The 14,710-nt window shown below is 40.5% G+C and overlaps 6 non-coding genes across 6 annotated transcripts; all 6 read left to right on the top strand.

The window, feature by feature from the left end:
• The first annotated feature begins 6,497 nt into the window (after window positions 1–6,497).
• TRNAV-AAC (transfer RNA valine (anticodon AAC)) lies at window positions 6,498–6,571 on the top strand. The gene has a single exon. It is a non-coding gene; the product is annotated as a tRNA-Val (tRNA).
• An 865-nt stretch (window positions 6,572–7,436) lies between these two features.
• TRNAV-AAC (transfer RNA valine (anticodon AAC)) lies at window positions 7,437–7,510 on the top strand. The gene has a single exon. It is a non-coding gene; the product is annotated as a tRNA-Val (tRNA).
• A 746-nt stretch (window positions 7,511–8,256) lies between these two features.
• Window positions 8,257–8,330, top strand: TRNAV-AAC (transfer RNA valine (anticodon AAC)). Its single transcript has one exon. It is a non-coding gene; the product is annotated as a tRNA-Val (tRNA).
• Window positions 8,331–9,076: 746 nt separating this feature from the next.
• TRNAV-AAC (transfer RNA valine (anticodon AAC)) lies at window positions 9,077–9,150 on the top strand. Its single transcript has one exon. It is a non-coding gene; the product is annotated as a tRNA-Val (tRNA).
• A 2,275-nt stretch (window positions 9,151–11,425) lies between these two features.
• TRNAV-AAC (transfer RNA valine (anticodon AAC)) lies at window positions 11,426–11,499 on the top strand. The gene has a single exon. It is a non-coding gene; the product is annotated as a tRNA-Val (tRNA).
• An 892-nt stretch (window positions 11,500–12,391) lies between these two features.
• Window positions 12,392–12,465, top strand: TRNAV-AAC (transfer RNA valine (anticodon AAC)). Its single transcript has one exon. It is a non-coding gene; the product is annotated as a tRNA-Val (tRNA).
• Window positions 12,466–14,710: the final 2,245 nt, after the last annotated feature.

Below are 14,710 nucleotides of genomic sequence, written 5' to 3' on the forward strand. Positions count from 1 at the left end.
TTGAAGATTCAACAAAATCAATTGGGAAACATAAGGTTTTTCAGTAAGTTTCCATAATTTGAAGAAGAGCATATTGGATGGATTGGTGAGTTCCATTTACTGGGGAGCATTTCAAATGTAGAACAGCCACTAAGATGAAGTTCTTTAAGATTATGTAACAAATAAATAGTGGTAGGAGTGGAGATGAGGTTCGTACAACCGTCAAGGTTTAAGACCTTGAGCCCATAAACGTTTCCAATTGATGAAGGTAGCTTCTTTATGTCGATAGAATCCAAATACAACGACACTAAAAATTTCATGTTTTCAGCAATTTTTAGAAACATTTTGAGATTAGATCTGCTTGAGAGTTCAAGATATTTAAGAGATTTTAACTTGAAGTAGCTTGGAAGCTTCTCAAGCTTAGTACACCTTGTTATTTTTAATCGTAATAAGTGAAAGATTCTCGAAGAGTAAAATTTCAAAACTTGAATTGAAATAGTATTATTAATGTAGTCAACTTTTTATCCCACTAGAAAACAAGAAATATCAAGGAAAATCTCCTTTACTTTTTCTTCAAGCCCATAAAAAACTCTGCTTGGTCTCTTAGGAAAGAAACCAAAACACCAAGAGCCAAAGGAAGACCTTTATAAGATACATTATAAGAATCAAGAAGAATCACAACAAACAGGCAAATAGATTTGAGTATTAAAGATTTATATCACATTAGCCATGAAATCAATCAACCATATTAACCAAAAATGTGTATTTCTTTCTAAAATAATTTGTACATTTAATCTTTTCATTTCTAAAATAATTTGTACATTTAATCTTTTCAAGACCAAATATAAAAGAATTTTTTTTTGTAGGAGAATCCAATTCAGAAAAGCTAATCCATGGAATGGGCGGGACAGCTTCTACACTTGAAATGTTCCGCCAAACCTGGAAATCTTAAGCTAATTGTGCTCTTCAATGGCAGACATGCATCCATATTTCCCATCTTGATCTTCCCTCTCAACTCCCCAGCTATTTCACGACACACCTGATTCACGGCGTTCACAAAATTCTTTACTATCACAAAAAGCCCTAACGGATTTTCTCTATCCCCTGTTTCATAGTACTCATTTGTCTTCTTCAATTCATCCAACACTCTTTTTTGTTCTCTTCTTGCTATCTCAACTTCTTCCATTGCGGATTTCACAAATTCTAACATCCTTCTCTTGTATTCACCACCGCCTTCAATCGATAGAAGGTTTTGTATCTCTGAGATTTTGCTTAATAGATTAGGGCAAGTGATAGTGAAGGTTTCGTAGTCGATTGTGGACGCTTTCTTGACGTTAGAGAGCTCTAAGGTGAGTGATTCCATAGCTGATAATCCAAGTATTATGTATTCGATTTCTATTTCCTTTTTCGATTTGAGATTCTTTGAATTTGTGTTTGAGAATTGTTTTTTCCCTTCGAATTTTATGACTTCTTTGAAAATGAAAGGAAGCAATGTGGTTTTTCTATCTGTGCTTTTTACATCTGAAAGTCTTAAGAGTAAATTGAGATGGAAAGCTTTTGCATTACCTCTCGTTGTTCCTGAATTCAATCGGTTTCCAACTTTGAGAGTTGCTTCCAAGAGTTTAGTAAATAACCCTTTATTCATTAGTTCTTCGCAACCCCTACTAAGTGTTTGGAAAAAGTCCTTGAGTCGATTAAGCTCTGATTTGAAGCTTGATCTGAAAAACATGGCGTTTAGACGATTGAAGGTTGTCGGAAAATCTTTGAGAAGATGGAAAATGAAGGATTCTGCATCGTCAAGCCTTAATGGATCGCCATCAAATTCGAGGATTTGAGATTGTTGTTCTTTGGTTGGAGTGATCTTGACAAGCTTTTCGAGTGTGTCTGAATCGAGGTCATGTCCCTCCGCGAGAGCATCGAGAAGTTCTTGCCGAGTTATGGTGAGGGATTTAAGAATTATTGCAATGTTTCTTGCCCTTCGAGAATGGAGATTAGTGCTCGTCAGCCATTGTTGAGGCCTCTTAGCTTTGTTGGCTGTTTCTTGTTTGTGGCAACATACTCGAACAAAGTTTCCATAAGGTTGACATTAAAGCTGAAGAAGAAAGATCAAACCGTAGTGAAAAACTCAAAGAGAGAGTCAAATTGAATTATGATGATGAGCCAAATTGAAAGAGCCTCCATCGATCTTGTCCCACACCGTAGGATGATCTACATTGGTATTGATCTTATCCCAATGTAATGGCATTGGTATTGATCTTATCCGAATGTAATGGCTTTAGTCTAGCCTGATCATTGCCGGATAAAGATGGCCCTGGATTGGCAACTGCCGTTGATGGTGGCCGTAGGGGCATTGATGGAGGAGGAGGAATAGCCGTTGATGGTGACGGTAGGGGCATTGATGGAGGAGGAGGAGGAACTTTGATTGAAGAAATTTGATGGAGCAAAGGAGTAAAAAAAATAATATTTATGGTGTAAAACCTGAAGCCAAAGTTTCCTCAACCCAGCCAATTCGCTCTGCAGCCGAACGCATCTGCGGCCCATCTCGGGAACAGAAGCCCAGCAGCCAACACCTGTAGCCAACGACCCGGGAGCCAACCCAAACCCGCGACTCTGATCGACCTCGACCCGATGCCACCTGTACTACGTGGCGCGTCCTGCTACAGCCACATGGCACCCAGCGGCACAGACGCACCCTCGGCTTCACTCGGCGTAAAGGGCTCGCGGCGATGCTCCTCCGGCAGCTCCTTTGGCGGCTCCTAGGCTTATCTGGCTCAACTTTCAATTTTTGATCCAATTATCACCGTTCTAACCCTTTCGAACCTATTTTGGGCAGCGTTTAAGGTCATTGAGGCCATTTTAGAGCCGTATTTCACATTATTAATTGGATTATTAAATAAAATGTGAAATACTAACAAAAGGTGACTAATGGTGAGATAGGAAGCGAACCCCGACAACCTTTGGAGAAGATCTCGAAGAACGGGAGCTTATGTTAATTAAATTAGAAAATGCTTCGGGTAAGACCAACTAAGTAAGTGGCCTTACTACAGGATAGACTAGAAATTTGTATGAGTTATGATGATGTATGAGTTGTATCGTATGATGCGGTATCCTAGTATATGTTGATGTTTGAGTATATGATGATGAATGAGTCTATGATGATGTATGATTGTGTATGAGTTATGATGATGTATGAGTTGTATCGTATGATGCAGTATCCTAGTATATGTTGATGTTTGAGTATATGATGATGGATGAGTCTATGATGATGTATGATTGTTAGTTCTGGAATTACTTTTTTTTTGTTCCAGAATTACCATCCATTTTCTTTGTTGGTTCTGGAATTACCATCCTCATCTCATCCATTTTTTTTTTTTTGTTCTACAATTACAATCCCTTTTCTCCATTTTCTTCATGGGTTCTAGACTTACCCTCCATTTTTTTGTTCTAGAATTACAATCCCTTTTCTTTATTCTCGAATTACCATCCATTTTCTTCATGGGTTCTAGACTTACCCTCCATTTTTTTTGTTCTAGAATTACAATCCCTTTTCTTTATTCTCGAATTACCATCCATTTTCTTCATGGGTTCTAGACTTACCTTCCATTTTCTCTCTATTCTAGAATTACCATCCCTTCTCTTTGTTCGTTCTGGAATTACCATCCATTTTCTTTATTCTATAATTACCATCAATTTTGTCTGTTCTAGAATTACTATTCATTTTCTTTGTTGGTTATGGAATTACCATTACTGTTCATTTTCTTTGTTGGTTATGGAATTACCATCATATCCCTTATCTTTGTTGGTTTTGGAATTACCATCTCATCTCTTTTGTTTGTTGGTTCCCTCTTTTTTGTTTCTTTGTTGGTTCCCTCTTTTTTGTTTCTTTGTTGGTTCCCTCTTTTTTGTTTCTTTGTTGGTTCCCTCTTTTTTGTTAGTTCTAGAATTACCATCATATCCCTTATCTTTGTTGGTTCTGAAATTACCATCTCATTCGTTTTCTTTGTTGGTTCCGGAAAAAGAACCATCCATCCTTTTTCTTAGTTGGTTCCGGAAAAAGAACCATTACATCCCTTTTTTCTTTGTTGGTTTCGAAATTACCTTTTCTCCTTTTTCTTTATTGGTTCTGGAATTACCTTTTCCCCCATTTTCTTTGTTGGTTGTTTGCCAGCAACAAGCCCCATCCCTTTTCCTTTGTTTGCCAGCAACAGCCCCATCTCTTCCCTTTGTTGTGAAATTCCACCCTTGTTTGCCCCATCCCTTTTCTTGGTTCAGAAATTCCATTTGTTTGCCAACAACCGCCCAATCCCTTTTCTTGCCAACACCAGCCCCAGTCCATTTTCTTGGTTCTAGAATTCCATGTGGTTTGCTAGCAACCGCCCCAATCCCTTTTCTTGCCAACAATAGTCCCATCCCTTCCCATCAATTTTCCTTTGTTTGCCAACAACTGCCCCCTTTTCTTTTGTTTCCCAACAACAACAGCCTCATCCCTTCTCCATCCCTTTTCCTTTGTTTGCCAGTAACAAAAACCTCATCTCTTTTCCTTTGTTTGCCATCCATTTTCCTTTGTTTGTCATCCCTTCCTCCTTTGTTTGCGAGCAACAACATTCTCATCCCTTCCCCATCTCTTTTCCTTTGTTTGCTAGCAACAACAGCCCGAAGTATACAAACCGGGTCGACACTCATAAACGACCCTCAATTGACAATGCAGCTCTCGAACGCTCCCCCACCTCGAGCGACAGTTAGCGAAGACCTGAAAAAGAAATCTAAAATGCGGTGAGTAAAAAAGTACACGGTAAGCAGCCTACTTGTAGGCTGTCATCGCATCCAGTTCCTGGTAGGCTTCCATCACGTGAGTCTAACACACTGAACGTCTCCAGTTCAAGTCTGGGCGACGCCATCTTTGCAATTTTTATTTTTATAATAATAATCTGGATTCATTTTGGACCTCTACGAGAAAGTTTAAGAGCCTTCGAGCTTGGTAAGCCCCGGAACCGTGCCCTCGAACACACATTGATTAATTTTAGACCTCTACGTGAAAGTTTAAGAGCCTTGGAGCTTATAGGCCCGAGAACCGTGCCCTCGAACACACATTGAGCATGTAATTAATTGTTTGGACTTTTATTGAAGAAATACGTGTACGAATCAACAAGTACTAGGGTGGAATGATTGTGAGCACGTCATATGCTGGATTTAGCCAAGAAATTTATGAACTCAACTTAGTATCAGATGAATAGGTTGATTGGTCCAACAGACGGTTTTTGCTAGACGAAGAGTCATTGAGTCTTTCGTTACGTGATTTTCGAGGCTTCAAATCTCGAACCGTGACGAAAATAAAACTAAAAGTAAAATTAAATTAAACATTTAGATAATGCAATTTAAAATCAAACAACACCTCGACTAGAACAAATTGAAAGGCAACACAAACAAGTGTTGTTAAAATTTGTTACAAACGGAGAAAGAGTTCGGGATACTGTTTCTAACGAAATACAAAAGACCCGAAGTACACAAACCGGGTCGACACTCATAAACGACCCTCAAGTGACAATGCAGCTCTCGAACGCTCCCCCACCTCGAGCGACAGTTAGCAAAGACCAGAAAAAGAAATCTAAAATGCGGTGAGTAAAAGAGTACTCGGTAAGCAGCCTACTTGTAGGCTGTCATCGCATCCAGTTCCTGGTAGGTTTCCACAGGCTTTTCTTTAGGCTCTAGGAAGTTCGAGCTTAACTCTATAATTTGGCTGACCTTCTGGTGAGGCTTCCAAAGATGTCGTGGTGTAGTTGGTTATCACGTTAGTCTAACACACTGAAGGTCTCCAGTTCAAGTTTGGGTGACGCCATCTTTGCAATTTTTATTTTTTTAATAATAATCTGGATTCATTTTGGACCTCTACGAGAAAGTTTAAGAGCCTTCGAGCTTGGTAAGCCCGGGCACCGTGCCCTCAAACACACATTGATTCATTTTAGACCTCTACGTGAAAGTTTAAGAGCCTTGGAGCTTATAGGCCCGAGAACCGTGCCCTCGAACACACATTGAGCATGTAATTAATTGTTTGGACTTTTATTGAAGAAATACGTGTACGAATCAACAAGGACTAGGGTGGAATGATTGTGAGCACGTCATATGCTGGATTTAGCCAAGAAATTTATGAACTCAACTTAGTATCAGAGGTCTAGGTTGATTGGTCCAAAGACGGTTTTTATTACAAACGGAGAAAGAGTTCGGGATACTGTTTCTAACAGAATACAAAAGACCCGAAGTACACAAACCGGGTTGACACTCATAAACGACCCTCAAGTGACAATGCAGCTCTCGAACGCTCCCCCACCTCGAGCGACATTTAGCGAAGACCTGAAAAAGAAATCTAAAATGCGGTGAGTAAAAAAGTACTCGGTAAACAGCCTACTTGTTGGCTGTCATCGCATCCAGTTCCTGGTAGGTTTCCACGGGATTTTCTTTACGCTCTAGGTTGTTTGGGCTTAACTCAATAGTTTGGCTGACCTTCTGGTGAGGCTTCCAACGGTGTCGTGGTGTAGTTGGTTATCACGTCAGTCTAACACACTGAAGGTCTCCAGTTCAAGTCTGGGCGACGCCATCTTTGCAGTTTTTATTTTTATAATAATAATCTGGATTCATTTTGGACCTCTACGAGAAAGTTTAAGAGCCTTCGAGCTTGGTAAGCCCGGGAACCGTGCCCTCGGACACACATTGATTCAATTTAGACCTCTACGTGAAAGTTTAAGAACCTTGGAGCTTATAGGCCCGAGAACCGTGCCCTCGAACACACATTGAGCATGTAATTAATTGTTTGGACTTATATTAAAGAAATACGTGCACGAATCAACAAGGACTAGGGTGGAATGATTGTGAGCACGTCATATGCTGGATTTAGCCAAGAAATTTATGAACTCAACTTAGTATCAGATGTCTAGGTTGATTGGTCCAACAAACGATTTTTGTTAGATGAAGAGTCATTTAGTCTTTCGTTACGTGATTTTTGAGGCTTCAAATCTCGAACCGTGACAAAAATAAAACTAAAAGTAAAATTAAATTAAACATTTAGTTAATGCAATTTAAAATCAAACAACACCTCGACTAGAACAAATTGAAAGGCAACACAAACAAGTGTTGTTAAAATTTGTTACAAACGGAGAAAGAGTTCGGGATACTGTTTCTAACGAAATACAAAAGACCCGAAGTACACAAACCGGGTCGACACTCATAAACGACCCTCAATTGACAATGCAGCTCTCGAACGCTCCCCCACCTCGAGCGACAGTTAGCGAAGACCTGAAAAAGAAATCTAAAATGCGGTGAGTAAAAAAGTACTCGGTAAGCAGCCTACTTGTTGGCTGTCATCGCATCCAGTTCCTGGTAGGTTTCCACGGGCGTTTCTTTAGGCTCTAGGAAGTTTGGGCTTAACTCTATAGTTTGGCTGACCTTCTGGTGAGGCTTCCAACGGTGTCGTGGTGTAGTTGGTTATCACGTCAGTCTAACACACTGAAGGTCTCCAGTTCAAGTCTTGGCGACGCCATCTTTGCAGTTTTTATTTTTATAATAATAATCTGGATTCATTTTGGACCTCTACGAGAGAGTTGAAGAGCCTTCGAGCTTGGTAAGCCCCGGACCCGTGCCCTCGAACACACATTGAGCATGTAATTAATTGTTTGGACTTTTATTGAAGAAATACACCCGTGCCCTCGAACACACATTGATTCATTTTATTCCTCTACGTGAAAGTTTAAGAGCCTTGGAGCTTATAGGCCCGAGAACCGTGCCCTCGAACACACATTGAGCATGTAATTAATTGTTTGGACTTTTATTGAAGAAATACGTGTACGAATCAACAAGGACTAGGGTGGAATGATTGTGAGCACGTCATATGCTGGATTTAGCCATGAAATTTATGAACTCAACTTAGTATCAGAGGTCTAGGTTGATTGGTCCAAAGACGGTTTTTGTTACAAACGGAGAAAGAGTTCGGGATACTGTTTCTAACGAAATACAAAAGACCCAAAGTACACAAACTGGGTCGACACTCATAAACGACCCTCAATTGACAATGCAGCTCTCGAACGCTCCCCCACCTCGAGCGACAGTTAGCGAAGACCTGAAAAAGAAATCTAAAATGCGGTGAGTAAAAAAGTACTCGGTAAGCAGCCTACTTGGTTGCTGTCATCGCATCGAGTTCCTGGTAGGTTTCCACGGGCTTTTCTTTAGGCTCTAGGAAGTTTGGGCTTAACTCTATAGTTTGGCTGACCTTCTGGTGAGGCTTCCAACGGTGTCGTGGTGTAGTTGGTTATCACGTCAGTCTAACACACTGAAGGTCTCCAGTTCAAGTCTGGGCGACGCCATCTTTGCAGTTTTTATTTTTATAATAATAATCTGGATTCATTTTGGACCTCTACGAGAGAGTTGAAGAGCCTTCGAGCTTGGTAAGCCCCGGACCCGTGCCCTCGAACACACATTGAGCATGTAATTAATTGTTTGGACTTTTATTGAAGAAATACACCCGTGCCCTCGAACACACATTGATTCATTTTATTCCTCTACGTGAAAGTTTAAGAGCCTTGGAGCTTATAGGCCCGAGAACCGTGCCCTCGAACACACATTGAGCATGTAATTAATTGTTTGGACTTTTATTGAAGAAATACGTGTACGAATCAACAAGGACTAGGGTGGAATGATTGTGAGCACGTCATATGCTGGATTTAGCCATGAAATTTATGAACTCAACTTAGTATCAGAGGTCTAGGTTGATTGGTCCAAAGACGGTTTTTGTTACAAACGGAGAAAGAGTTCGGGATACTGTTTCTAACGAAATACAAAAGACCCAAAGTACACAAACCGGGTCGACACTCATAAACGACCCTCAATTGACAATGCAGCTCTCGAACGCTCCCCCACCTCGAGCGACAGTTAGCGAAGACCTGAAAAAGAAATCTAAAATGCGGTGAGTAAAAAAGTACTCGGTAAGCAGCCTACTTGGTTGCTGTCATCGCATCGAGTTCCTGGTAGGTTTCCACGGGCTTTTCTTTAGGCTCTAGGAAGTTTGGGCTTAACTCTATAGTTTGGCTGACCTTCTGGTGAGGCTTCCAACGGTGTCGTGGTGTAGTTGGTTATCACGTCAGTCTAACACACTGAAGGTCTCCAGTTCAAGTCTGGGCGACGCCATCTTTGCAGTTTTTATTTTTATAATAATAATCTGGATTCATTTTGGACCTCTACGAGAGAGTTGAAGAGCCTTCGAGCTTGGTAAGCCCCGGACCCGTGCCCTCGAACACACATTGAGCATGTAATTAATTGTTTGGACTTTTATTGAAGAAATACACCCGTGCCCTCGAACACACATTGATTCATTTTATTCCTCTACGTGAAAGTTTAAGAGCCTTGGAGCTTATAGGCCCGAGAACCGTGCCCTCGAACACACATTGAGCATGTAATTAATTGTTTGGACTTTTATTGAAGAAATACGTGTACGAATCAACAAGGACTAGGGTGGAATGATTGTGAGCACGTCATATGCTGGATTTAGCCATGAAATTTATGAACTCAACTTAGTATCAGAGGTCTAGGTTGATTGGTCCAAAGACGGTTTTTGTTACAAACGGAGAAAGAGTTCGGGATACTGTTTCTAACGAAATACAAAAGACCCAAAGTACACAAACCGGGTCGACACTCATAAACGACCCTCAATTGACAATGCAGCTCTCGAACGCTCCCCCACCTCGAGCGACAGTTAGCGAAGACCTGAAAAAGAAATCTAAAATGCGGTGAGTAAAAAAGTACTCGGTAAGCAGCCTACTTGTTGGCTGTCATCGCATCCAGTTCCTGGTAGGTTTCCACGGGCTTTTCTTTAGGCTCTAGCAAGTTTGGGCTTAACTCTATAGTTTGGCTGACCTTCTGGTGAGGCTTCCAACGGTGTCGTGGTGTAGTTGGTTATCACGTCAGTCTAACACACTGAAGGTCTCCAGTTCAAGTCTCGGCGACGCCATCTTTGCAGTTTTTATTTTTATAATAATAATCTGGATTCATTTTGGACCTCTACGTGAAAGTTTAAGAGCCTTGGAGCTTATAGGCCCGAGAACCGTGCCCTCGAACACACATTGAGCATGTAATTAATTGTTTGGACTTTTATTGAAGAAATACGTGTACGAATCAACAAGGACTAGGGTGGAATGATTGTGGGCACGTCATATGCTGGATTTAGCCAAGAAATTTATGAACTCAACTTAGTATCAGATGTCTAGGTTGATTGGTCCAACAGACGGTTTTTGCTAGACGAAGAGTCATTGAGTCTTTCGTTACGTGATTTTTGAGGCTTTAAATCTCGAACCGTGACGAAAATAAAACTAAAAGTAAAATTAAATTAAACATTTAGTTAATGCAATTTAAAATCAAACAACACCTCGACTAGAACAAATTGAAAGGCAACACAAACAAGTGTTGTTAAAATTTGTTACAAACGGAGAAAGAGTTCGGGATACTGTTTCTAACGAAATACAAAAGACCCGAAGTACACAAATCGGGTCGACACTCATAAACGACCTTCAAGTGACAATGCAGCTCTCGAACGCTCCCCCACCTCGAATGACAGTTAGCGAAGACCTGAAAAAGAAATCTAAAATGCGGTGAGTAAAAAAGTACTCGGTAAGCAGCCTACTTGTTGGCTGTCATCGCATCCTGTTCCGGTGAGGCTTCCAACGGTGTCGTGGTGTAGTTGGTTATCACGTCAGTCTAACACGCTGAAGGTCTGGGCGACGCCATCTTTGCAATTTTTATTTTTATAATAATAATCTGGATTCATTTTGGAACTCTACGAGAAAGTTTAAGAGCCTTCGAGCTTGGTAAGCCCGGGAACCGTGCCCTCGAACACACATTGATTCATTTTAGACCTCTACGTAAAAGTTTAAGAGCCTTGGAGCTTATAGGCCCGAGAACCGTGCCCTCGAACACACATTGAGCATGTAATTAATTGTTTGGACTTTTATTGAAGAAATACGTGTACGAATAAACAAGGACTAGGTTGGAATGACTGTGAGCACGTCATATGCTAGATTTAGCCATGACATTTATGAACTCAACTTAGTATCAGAGGTCTAGGTTGATTGGTCCAACAGACGGTTTTTGTTACAAACGGAGAAAGAGTTCGGGATACTGTTTCTAACGAAATACAAAAGACCCGAAGTACACAAACCGGGTCGACACTCATAAACGACCCTCAAGTGACAATGCAGCTCTCGAACGCTCCCCCACCTCGAGCGACAGTTAGCGAAGACCTGAAAAAGAAATCTAAAATGCGGTGAGTAAAAAAGTACTCGGTAAGCAGCCTACTTGTTGGCTGTCATCGCATCCAGTTTCTGGTAGGTTTCCACGGGCTTTTCTTTAGGCTCTAGGAAGTTTGGGCTTAACTCTATAGTTTGGCTGACCTTCTGGTGTGGCTTCCAACGGTGTCGTGGTGTAGTTGGTTATCACGTCAGTCTAACACACTGAAGGTCTCCAGTTCAAGTCTGGGCGACGCCATCTTTGCAGTTTTTATTTTTATAATAATAATCTGGATTCATTTTGGACCTCTACGAGAAAGTTTAAGTGCCTTCGAGTTTGGTAAGGCCCGGAACCGTGCCCTCGAACACACATTGATTCATTTTAGACCTCTACGTGAAAGTTTAAGAGCCTTGGAGCTTATAGGCCCGAGAACCGTGCCATCGAACACACATTGAGCATGTAATTAATTGTTTGGACTTTTATTAAAGAAATACGTGTACGAATCAACAAGGACTAGGGTGGAATGATTGTGAGCACGTCATATGCTGGATTTAGCCAAGAAATTTATGAACTCAACTGAGTATCAGAGGTCTAGGTTGATTGGTCCAACAGACGGTTTTTGTTACAAACGGAGAAAGAGTTCGGAATACTGTTCTAACGGAATACAAAAGACCCGAAGTACACAAACCGAGTCGACACTCATAAACGACCCTCAAGTGACAATGCAGCTCTCGAATGCTCCCCCACCTCGAGCGACAGTTAGCGAAGACTTGAAAAAGAAATCTAAAATGCGGTGAGTAAAAAAGTACTCGGTAAGCAGCCTACTTGTTGGCTGTCATCGCATCCAGTTCCTGGTAGGTTTCCACGTAGGAATACAAAAGACCCGAAGTACACAAACCGAGTCGACACTCATAAACGACCCTCAAATGACAATGCAGCTCTCGAATGCTCCCCCACCTCGAGCGACATTTAGCGAAGACCTGAAAAAGAAATCTAAAATGCGGTGAGTAAAAAAGTACTCGGTAAGCAGCCTACTTGGTTGCTGTCATCGCATCCAGTTCCTGGTAGGTTTCCACGGGCTTTTCTTTAGGCTCTAGGAAGTTTGGGCTTAACTCTATAGTTTGGCTAACCTTCTAGTGAGGCTTCCAACGGTGTCGTGGTGTAGTTGGTTATCACGTCAGTCTAACACACTGAAGGTCTCCAGTTCAAGTCTGGGCGACGCCATTTAGAAGTTTTATTTTTATAATAATAATCTGGATTCATTTTGGACCTCTACGAGAAAGTTTAAGAGCCTTCGAGCTTGGTAAGCCCCGGAACCGTGCCCTCGAACACACATTGATTCATTTTAGACCTCTACGTGAAAGTTTAAGAGCCTTGGAGCTTATAGGAACGAGAACCGTGCCCTCGAACACACATTGAGCATGTAATTAATTGTTTGGACTTTTATTGAAGAAATACGTGTACGAATCAACAAGGACTAGGGTGGAATGATTGTGAGCACGTCATATGCTGGATTTAGCCAAGAAATTTATGAACTCAACTTAGTATCAGAGGTCTAGGTTGATTGGTCCAACAGATGGTTTTTGCTAGATGAAGAGTCATTGAGTCTTTCGTTACGTTATTTTCGAGGCTTCAAATCTCGAACCGTGACGAAAATAAAACTAAAATTAAATTAAGCATATAGATAATGCAATTTAAAATATAGAAATATGTATGATATGTAAATTGAAAATGAGAATGACATGTAAGCATGGAACATGACAAGGGGGGTTATGTTCATTAATGTTAGATGTAGAAGTAATGGGGACCTCATGCATTATGTGTGTTCATGCATATATGGGGATACCCCTATCCCATCACGAGGGTACGGACGCGTACATCCAAGGGTAGGACAATGACCGTTATGCATTGCATAGCGCTGCCGCGACGGTTACAAGTTCTAACAGGTTCTAGCATAAGGAGCTCCCAGAGTATGCCCACCAGATAAGGAAAGTGGCCCAGCGGTGTGCGTACTAGCTGGTGAGCCCATACTCTCACGTACTGGCTGTGTGTAGAGTATATGGTACACGTACAAAGTTTACCCGTTAGGACAACACTGTAGGGAAAACGAAATAAAAAGATAAGTTCCATCATATCATTGCATGTGTTTGTTGCATAACCCCGATAGGGGACCACTTACTGAGTATTCTATAAATACTCAAGCCTCGTGCTACTTTACTTTTTTAGATAAGGGCAAGGCACCCATGTGACATCGACGGCGACATCGAACACCCCGGGACCGTAGCACATGCATAGGGTAGTTGTTTTTCCATTGTGTAGTCTAGGTTGCATTCAGTTTGCATCATCAGTATAGGTTAGCATAGGTTGAATTGTATTTGCATAATAAACCTTAGGGTAGAGTAAGACATTCATTTCAGTTTTGTTTCTTTTTCTTTATTTCAATATTGTTGTTTTTCCTTTATTTCTCTTGTATTCGTTTTCTCTTTCACGAGGTAATAAAAGGCGAGTGTAAGTCGCATTTATGATCAGGGCCCATTTAATGCAAATTCCGCATTTAAGGTATAGTAATGACCTTAGATTAAATAGGAAAAATTTAGGGTTGTTACATTTATAATCAAGACAATGTGTAGGAGGAGGGATAAATTTATTCACTGGTTTGTGGCCTCAGGATGGAACAAACTTGGTAACTAACTGCTGGGGCACCTCCTTTGTCTATAAATAGATAAAACTCAAACATTCATTTATTTTAGTTCAGTTTATTAGATGTGCAAATTATAATTAGTTCATTATGTTTGGATTATAATAGTTAAGGGAAAAAAATAATAATTTTCTTATTTCATGTTGTCTTCAAATTGTAGCTTGTACAAGTGAACAAGTAGACCAATGAAGATTGATGTTAACTTCAGAACTGAATATTCTTTGGACTACAAGCATCAAGCATTTCCATTTTTAGCAGGTCTGTTTAATGTTATTTTCATCTTCAAATTGTAGCTTGTTCAAGTGAAATACTTATATCAAAGATTTCACAATAAATAGAGGTGCATAGTAACGCCATAATTAAAAACAGCTCCCACACGAGTCTTCCCCTGTGTCATTTTGCTTCCAATAGCTACATAACAGCTTTTTAACAACTTTTAGTTTGTCGAGCAGTGGCCTTATAATTTTTGTGCTTTACAATTAGAACAATGTGTAGGAGGAGGGATAAATTCCTTCACAACCCATGGCTTATGGCCTCAGAAGGGAAGAAACTCGATAACTAACTGTCGGAGCACCTCCTTTATTTATAAACAGGTAAAACACAAACATTCATTTATTTTAGTTCAGTTTATTAGAGGTACAAATTATAATTAGTTCATTATGTTTGAATTATAATAGTTAAGGGTGAAAAAAATAATAATTTTTTTGTTTCATGTTGTCTTCAAATTGTAGCTTCTACAAGTTTACAAGTAGACAAAAGAAGGGGATGTTA

Source organism: Cucurbita pepo, chromosome 11 (assembly GCF_057944985.1).
Source record: "Cucurbita pepo subsp. pepo isolate OVF chromosome 11, ASM5794498v1, whole genome shotgun sequence".
In the NCBI taxonomy this organism is placed as follows: domain Eukaryota; kingdom Viridiplantae; phylum Streptophyta; class Magnoliopsida; order Cucurbitales; family Cucurbitaceae; genus Cucurbita; species Cucurbita pepo.